The sequence below is a fragment of the Notolepis coatsorum genome (genome assembly GCF_963971535.1).
Source record: "Notolepis coatsorum genome assembly, chromosome: 17".
Classification (NCBI taxonomy): domain Eukaryota; kingdom Metazoa; phylum Chordata; class Actinopteri; order Aulopiformes; family Paralepididae; genus Notolepis; species Notolepis coatsorum.
The window spans coordinates 70071472-70080440 of record NC_140181.1 but is presented as its reverse complement, the minus strand read 5'-3'; positions in this window follow the sequence as shown (position 1 = coordinate 70080440).

The window sequence follows — 8969 nt, the reverse complement described above, 5'->3', positions numbered from 1 at the left end:
CATTTTCCAAGAGTGGTGTCGGACTTGGACTCGATTTCATGCCCTTTGGAATCGGTTTTGTCCTTTCTCCTCTCGACAATGAAGGTGTATGCTGCAGCTATATCTTCCTGTCATAGAGGTTTTGAGGGCAAGCTCCTGTTCAGCCACCCTCTTGTAAAGCGCTTTTTGCTTGGAGCACAGCATCTCAAGCATAATATGCTTCATATGTTGTTCATTATGTTTTCCCCTCAGATGTCTTCTCCGGGGAGTCGTGTTGGGTTCTGTACCACCAAATCTATTTTCCAGTCTGACTACTGTACATGGCGATAACGGTGAGGAAACGTGGCGCCAGTGAGAAAATGCCTGTCGACCCGAGCTTGACACAGCAGAGAAGATGACAAATACCTGCTGCAGCTTCAGCCACAGGTTAATCTTTGTGTCACTTGGTGAAATTGGTATGCTGGAGACTTGCTCAATTCTATATTGAGAAGGGGCAAGTTCAAGTTCTTTATTTGTTACATACACAACAATACAGGGGGCATTGCAGTTTCGAGCTCAGACTCAATAGTGCACAATTAAGAAACATCAATGAATACAAGAATGGTAACAATAGGTAGTAGTAGTAACATCAAATAAAATATAAAAGAGGTAAGATAAAATAGTAAATTAGTAGTGTATGTGCATGATAAGGTGCAATGCAGGGTGTGTGTGTGTGTGTGTGTCCAATAACAATAAGTAGTAGTAGTAGTACGGGCGCCCAAGTGGCGAACCATGTAACGCGCTGCGTCGCGAAGCGGCCGACCCGGGTTCGATTCCCGGACCCGCCGTCCTTTGCCGAATGTCTCCCCCCCACTCTGTCTCCCGTGCTTCCTCTCTCTCTTTCTCTCTGGTAGTAAAAAGAAATAAATGCTTAAAAAAAAGTAGTAGTAGTAGTACGATAAATAAAATATCAAAATTAGGTCATATAAAATAAAATAGTAAATTTCTACAGAAAGTAAAAGTGTACGCTAATCTTAATGTGCAGTGCAGGGTGCAGTGTTGTAGAATCAAGAATCAAGCGGTTTATTTGTCACATACATACCAGGGCATACAGTGAAATGCGGGTGGTCATGCCCGCATTGATTGTGCAAAATACAATAATAAAATATAATGGTGCGGCTGGGTAGTGCAGCGGACTAAGCGTCTGTCTACCACCACAGAGACAGTGGGATCGAATCCAGCTGTGGTGCTTCCGGGTTGGCCGACCGTCCATACTAACACAATTGACTGTGTTAGCGGGTGGGAAAAACCCGGCGAGGGTGGGTCCTGGTCGTTGTAAACAGCGACTCCTACAGGTCGGTCAGGGCGCCTGCACAGCGAGGGAGGGAAATGGTGAAGGTAGTGTGACCTCCCATGCGTTACACTTCACCAATGAGAATCCTCGCTGCCAGGTGAAAAGAGGCTGCTGGCTGTCTCCTATGTATCGGAGGAAGCATGTGATAGACTTCAGGGCTCCCTAGACCGACCAGTGGGGGGCACATGCACACAACGACCAGGAAGGGGAGGGGGGAATTGGCATAAATAGGAGGAGAAAAAGTGGATCAAAAAAATTATAATAAAATTGAATAAAATAGGCATCGAAAAAATAAAAGAGAATAAAATAGATAAGACACAAGATATGCATGGTAAAAAAAAATACATGCTAGGTTCCTGAGAAACTGGTTCTTATATACACTATACAATTTACAATGTTAACTCTTAATGTATCTAAACTATACAGTACCTCCTTCTTTTAAAGTGTTTCTAAAGATTATATTTTTTAAAGTTGACATTTTGTTTAAAGTGATTGTTTTAGCGGTTGCCGCATGAGTGGTGTGTGTGTGTGTCTGTGTGTGCTCATGTGTATTTGTGAGTACTCAAGTCCGAGTCCTGGACTGATTTTCACTCGTGACTCGACTTGGACTTGAACACTGATGACTCTGACTTGGACTCAAGCATTGACTGCATTCGGACTCAGAAGGTGCAGATGAGGACTCAGACTTGATAATTGATAAATAGTTATTTTTTTATAAATTTTTTAAATAGATATAGCATAAGATATTGATGGCTAGCGCATTTGTTTGGCTATTGTGTCACAAAGTAAATAAACTCCCTTTGAAATGATGACCGCTGTGTCATTTTATGTTTAATGTAGACCTTTTTTTATTTGTACGTCAGCTTTTTGACTGCCAGATTGGAGTGGACTCAACCTTGATGACTTGGACTTGGACTCGGACTAGGGTAATGGGGACTCGACTCAGGCTCTTCTTTGGTGACTTGGACTCGAACACTGGAGACCCGAGACTCGACTCTGACTCAAGATTTAGTGACTCGACTACAACACTGGCAGGGTGCATGTGTCTTGTGTGTGTGTGTGTTCAAGAGTTTTTTAAGAGGTGTGTGTGTTCAAGAGTTTGTCTTCTCGCTTGCTCTCTCCATCATCTCAGATCAGAGAGAGAGAGACAGAGAGAGAGAGAGAGAGAGAGAGAGAGAGAGAGAGAGAGAGAGAGAGAGAGAGAGAGAGAGAGAGAGAGAGAGAGAGAGTTCTGTTTTGGGTGAATAATATTCGCCCAAATTTGGTTTGGTTAAAGGTAGAATCTGTCATGCCATCAAACAGCAACCTCTAGAAATAGGGGAGGTGTGTTTGTATCATCGCTGGCTAGTGGCTACATATTAAGTGTAGTCTGTCCCCAAGTTGGGAACTCTTGCTGGTCTTAGTCAGACTCCTGGGTGCTCCATTTGAACCGTTAGAGCATGTGCCATTGAATCAGTTGTCTTTCTCCTGGCCATCACTTCTGTTAAACGTGTGAGTGAGTTATGCACTCTTTCGGTTAAACTAGAGTGCCTGTCTATTCAGGGGGATAATAGGATTAATAGCACTGCTACTCTGAGACCCAATCTAGCCTTTCTGCCCAAAAAACATCTGGAACTCTTATCGCTCCACGGATATTGTGTTTAGGGTTTTTCCACCCTCCTCCTCACGCCAGTGAGGTGAAGAAGAGCCGTCACCTGTTGTGTCCTACAGTATTCATGCACTTTCGATTTATCTTAAGCATACACAGGACCTCAGGCCTCAGGGCTACCAGACAGCTTTTAGTTTGAGTAATAAGGGTAAAGCGCTGTCAAAGCAACAGCTGTCACATTGGTTATTTTCAAACCTTTATTTATACTGGAAAGGCAACTGAGGTTTCCCCCATTTACTGTTATGTTGACATACATACAAAGGTAAGCAATCATGAATACAGCATAGAAAACCACAACCACAAATAAGACAAGACGAGGGTAGACAAAAGCAAGGATAGGAAATCAATGAACACATGTACAACATGATCGAAAAATGAGCATCATAATGAAATGCAGTTTTATCCTTTTCTGAGCAAACTTGGGGGACCTCAAGGACCAGTCAATCATTAGAACATGTTCCATAGGTTCCAACATTCCTTTTCAATATTGATGTGATACACAGTAAGGAGGTAGCTTACCAGTAAGGGCCTTAAAAATGAACAAATACCAATGTTTGTTGCGTCTCCGTCAGCAAGGGCATTGCCCTTTGCTATACCTTGGCTGGACAGGTTCCCCCCTGCAAGGATCAGATTCAGAGCACACTCTACTCGTGGAGTGGTGGCTTCCTCTGCGCTGCTCAGAGGGGTCTCGGTGGAGGACATTTGTGCTGTGTCTTCTTGGTCGTCTCCCGGTCCTTCCATCAAGTATCTGAGGGACATGGGGGCGGCTACGTGGCGTAGTGGGCAAGGCGCTCGCCACGAAATGCTGGAGACGCTGGGCTCGTCAGTTCGAGCCCAGCACTCCACATTTGCTTTCAGTTTAGCTGGTCGTCCGTACTAATACATATTGGCCGTATTAGGGGGTGGGAAACTGATGGGTGGGGATCGGGCGTAGTGGCCAGCGACTCCTACAGGTCGGTTGGTGCGCCTGCGCAGTAGAATCAGGAAGTGTCGGGGGCAGCGTGAGCCTCCCACGCGTTACTCCTCGCCACTGAGAGATCGAGCTGCGCAGGTGAAAAGATGCGACTGTTGTTACCTCAAGTACCGGAGGGGACTTGTGCTATGTATGACTTAGTCCACATTGCAGCCGGCTTGTGGGAGGCAAGAAACAGCGTTTGTGACAGGGGAGGGTTGAATTGGATGATACGAAATTGGGATGGGAGAAAATATAGAAAATGGGAGAAAAAGTGGATAAAAAAAATATATATATCTGAGGGACATGGCTGAGAACTCGGTCTCTCATGCAGTCCTTAGTTTTGGGACCTTATTACCATCATCCCGTTGTTAATCTAATAACTGGGATAAGTGGTGTAAGACTGAGGCCTTTGCGCAAGGTCTACTCACATTGTTTTTTTTTAAGGCTCTGCTCCCTTTTCCGCATTGTATCTGTGTTCTATTCTTATACTCCTCGTTAGGACGAGTGTGGGGTTAGGATGCTCCCCCGCTTACAGTGTTCTGAGAGGGACACCAGGGGGTACATTTATCAGGGCTATGCACTTGCTCACCCATTAGTCCAATAGGCAAAGCAAGACACGCAGCCAATATGAAAGTGGTTATTCTATAATCATAGATATTCCAATAGGCAAGATGCTTTGTCAGTAATTATATAACTAGGGTTATATGATAACCACTGTTATATACTGTAGTAGTGTAGTGTATGCTCTAGACAGGCGACATTAGGGAGAGGGCAAGACAGAGCTAGAGGGAGAGACAGAGCTAGAGGCCTCAGCCGTGAAATCAGCATTCATATAAGTCTTGTTGTTAAGTCTCGTTTTAAGTTTGCTATTCAAATTGTAAATGCCAAAATACAATATATAAAATACAGTATATTTATACAAATATTTCATGTGTATTGATTGATTGATTGAAAATGGTATTAACAGATTGCAGAATGGGTACAATACAGTACAGCTCAATACACACAATTGTTAAGGGGATGCAGACCAGAGAAAGACTTTCGTCTTTCGTGTACATAGTTGTTAATGTGCATCAGCAACCCATATGGACTTTTGTAATAAACAGAGTATAATAATAATAATAATAATAATAATAATAATAATAATAATAATAATAATAATAATAATAATAATAATAATAATAATAATAATAATAATAATGAATGAATGTGTTTGTATTTATTTGTGTCCCTGTCACTGAGAAATAGAGCCTTTGGCCTTATTAGTGCAGCTGCCTGTTTATGTATTTTTTTCTTCATTGTATTTATTTATTTATTTATTTATTTATTTATTTATTTATTTATTTATTTATTTATTTATTTATTTATTTGCTGTTCTATTAGGCCGGGAGCCAGGTCCACCCCTCAGGATGTTTTTTGCTACCTTTTTCTCATTATTATTTCCTGTTATCCCATACCTTGGGCCATCACAAGTTGATAATGACCACCCCCAAATCAGCCCTGTTTGGCCTCAGGGGCCAAAAAACCCTCTTTTTGGGAAAAGCTTCTGGCGAAATTATGTAATTGCAAATATGAGGGTACTGCAACTGCATAAATGTTCAAATAAGTCTGAAACTTTGCATGGTGTATCCTGACACATAGGGGAAAAGTATCAGAATAATACTCTAGGGCTTACTACCTTTCTATTGTCAAATATCACCCTCAGAATACCCCAAAAGACAAAAAAACGTCTGTCCGCCTGACAAATTGTCATCAAAAGTGATAATTTTCAAGTATTTTATTATACATGTTGCTGCTTCACATGGATATAAAAACTTCCCACATTGATAAGCTTCAATTTAAGTCCAAGATGACCTTTCTATCTAGAATATTACACCTGCTATGAGCAAGGTTCTCCATTGTACCTCAAATCGAGAAAATAGAACATATTTATTCTCTTTTTTTCTCCCTTATTTTTTATATCTAAAAAATATATTAAACAAGAGTTGAGACTTAAGTAATGTAATGCTATACTATCTGGAGTTAATTACATGAAAAGTGAACAATGTTACGCCCCCTGGTGGACCGGGGTATCACAGTGCAACATAAAACAGATTGAGCAAAGGAGGGTTCAGTCACAGAAAACCCGGTAACCAAATATGAAATGTATTGAACAAAGTCCAGACAACACAATGAACAAAATGACTAGTGTGCAGTCTGTTATCAAGAAGTAAATAGAATCAACATGACTAAACTGTAGATAGATATTCTATACAGCCAAATGGAGAAAATAAAATACACCTCAAACAAAAAATAGAATACATTTCTTTGGTTCTTAGACCCCTTTTGCTGCTTACTCTATTTGCTGTGATCCATTTGCTGACTATAAAACTATGATGATAATTTTAATTATAATTGTAATCATCATTTTCCTTCTCTTCTTCCTCCTCATCATCATCATCATCCATATTTGTATGGATTTCATCTGCTAAGTCATCTTCATCTGTTTCTTCTTCTGCCAAGACATCGACGAGGGCTTTGGGGATGACATCACCCTCACACCACAGTGGTTCTAGCTTACCAGTCTCTGTGTTAATGTGAAATCCATGGTCGAGAGGGGATGGGATCTCCGGGTAGTGCTCATGAGCCCTCTTCCAGACACATGCCTGGAAGTTGACTCTTCTCATGTGCTGTAAGAGGACCCTCTTGCAAGGTGGGAAGGTGGAGAGGTCAACGGAGATACCCTGTCGAAGCTCAAGGCTTGAGCCACATATCTTGACTTTAATCTCTTTTGCCTCATCAACCTTCTTGATTCGACGACTGAAACCATAGAGGCGACAGGTGAACTCTTCAACATCACTGAGAATCCACTCATCAAGCTCCCAAGAGTTCCCCACTTCAGCAAAGATCTGGATAAACTTTTCTGATTCAGAATCTTCATCGGTCGCACCTTCCCTTTGCCATTGAATGCTGATGTGCAGTCAGCACCAATGAATGCATGCAAGGCCAGGAGAGCTGAAATATGTTCCTCTGAGTAATCTTCAGCCAGCTGGTTGATGTTGATAAGTCTATCTCCCATGTCAAAGAGGATGTTGACAGTTGATGACTTGGCATAATACAGGAGGATGAAGAAAATGTCAGTATTTTGCTCTGACTGTTGTGATGTGAGGCCTTTTGGTTTGGATATACTGCATGTAAATGATTACCCTCGCATCCATTTCTTCATGTTTTGAACAGATCTCAGGTAGAAACTCTTTAGACATCACTCCAGTATTGCATGCTTGACCAGCCTCTACGAAAATAACAGGCCTTCAGAGGATGTCTTTCATCATATCTTCAGAGCTCCAGTGATCCAGAAGTAAATGAATGAGGGCCTTCTTGTTTTCATCATTTGTGAGAAAACCATTCCAATCAGTGGGCCGATGAACATTTAGCCCCTTCACCATAAAACATTCACCACAACCTCTGTGATCCCTCTCAGCTGATTTTGGTGAATGAAGACGGTCAAGGTAAGTGTCTGTACTGAATACTGTTTCAGCTGCAGCCGGTAGACTTTTGAAGGTGCGCTCTGATATATTCTTCATTGTTCGTGGCACATCACACATGTAGAATGAGGAGTTTCCATCTTGAATGAGAGCACATTGGCTTGGGGAAGGAAGTTAGGCATTCTTAGCATCTTTGATCATGTAGTTCATTCCGTTTGCTTTGTTGGTTTTTGCGGGAAAAAACGATCGATTGTTGAGATGGAGTATGGCATCAGAGTCAAGGGATAGGTCATTAGGTCAGAGATGCTTATTTGTGACTTGAGTTGTTGTGATTTGACAAAGATCTGAAAGATGAACCCACTTGTGGCCTTGTACTGGATCACTTTCTGGTTTGATGACACAAGCTTCCTTTTAGGTGTGGTAGATGACATTGTCTTGAATCTGTTCCTCTTGATAGGTTCAAAGAAAAGGACTTTTTCTGTCTGAAGTCGATCACAGATGAACTTCTCTTTTTGAGTTTTGGCATTTTTCAGGTCATTCAGCACATCATTGCACACCTCTTCTGGCATAGCTGCTCCTGAAGTCAAACTTGTCAAGGGCTGAGAAGTATCAAGCTGAAATGGGTTGATAAAACTCTGAAATGCTTCAACTGTTTGCTGGACTTGCTTCTCAGACAGAGTGATTTCACATGGTTTTAGATCTCGTTGCTGCTTCTCTGTATGTTCACCTCGGTCGCTTGTCATTTTCCACATCTCTTCTACATACCCTCCTTTGGCATGGGCAGTCAGGATATGACGTTGGCTGGCTTCATAGTTACTGGTGATTCCACAGATCCCTGCAGAATATGTTCCAGACCCTGAGTTTGACTTGACCCATTTCATAGCAGTCTCTTCTATTGTTTTGTCAGTGTGGCAGCGGTTGGCTGGGATATGTGATCTGGATACACTGATTGCTCCAGCATGCAACCGTTTCTCAGATCCTGGATGTGTTTCCTCAATGTGTTCAACATAGTATCCCAAGTATGTGAGGAATCTAGCATAGTTCTGCTGGTCTGAGCAGAAAAAAGGTATGGCATGTTGTTTAGGGTGGCTTTGTATCCTTCATCATTCATTTTGATTGCCTTATTCATTGACAGGACGAGCCAGGTGCAGTCCACGTATTCCATCCAAAACTGTCCAGTTTCTCCAAGCTCCCCATTTCTTACGGCTTCTCTGAATGCATGATATTCTGCCATGTGGTGAGATACATGTTCTGATGAGAGTACTTCAGCGGGAGTAGATTCATTCAGAGTGAGATTTTCCAAAAATGCAGTCCATTCTGCAGAGAGTGGTTCATGAGTTTCCAGATACTTGTCATAGAGGAGTCTCTCTAGAGCTTCCAGCATGGATTTGTGTGTGTTCATCGCTCTGTCCCAGTTCTTGTGTGCTTGTGTGTGGAGAGATCAGTGTTCAGTGTTCTGATGTCCTGGGGGAAGAAACTGACTCTAAGTCTCTCTGTTCTTGCTGTATGTATGCAGAGGCGCTTGCCTGACTGCAGCAGCTTGAACAGGCCCAATATACGTTAATTTAGATCCAATGATTCACATTTCAT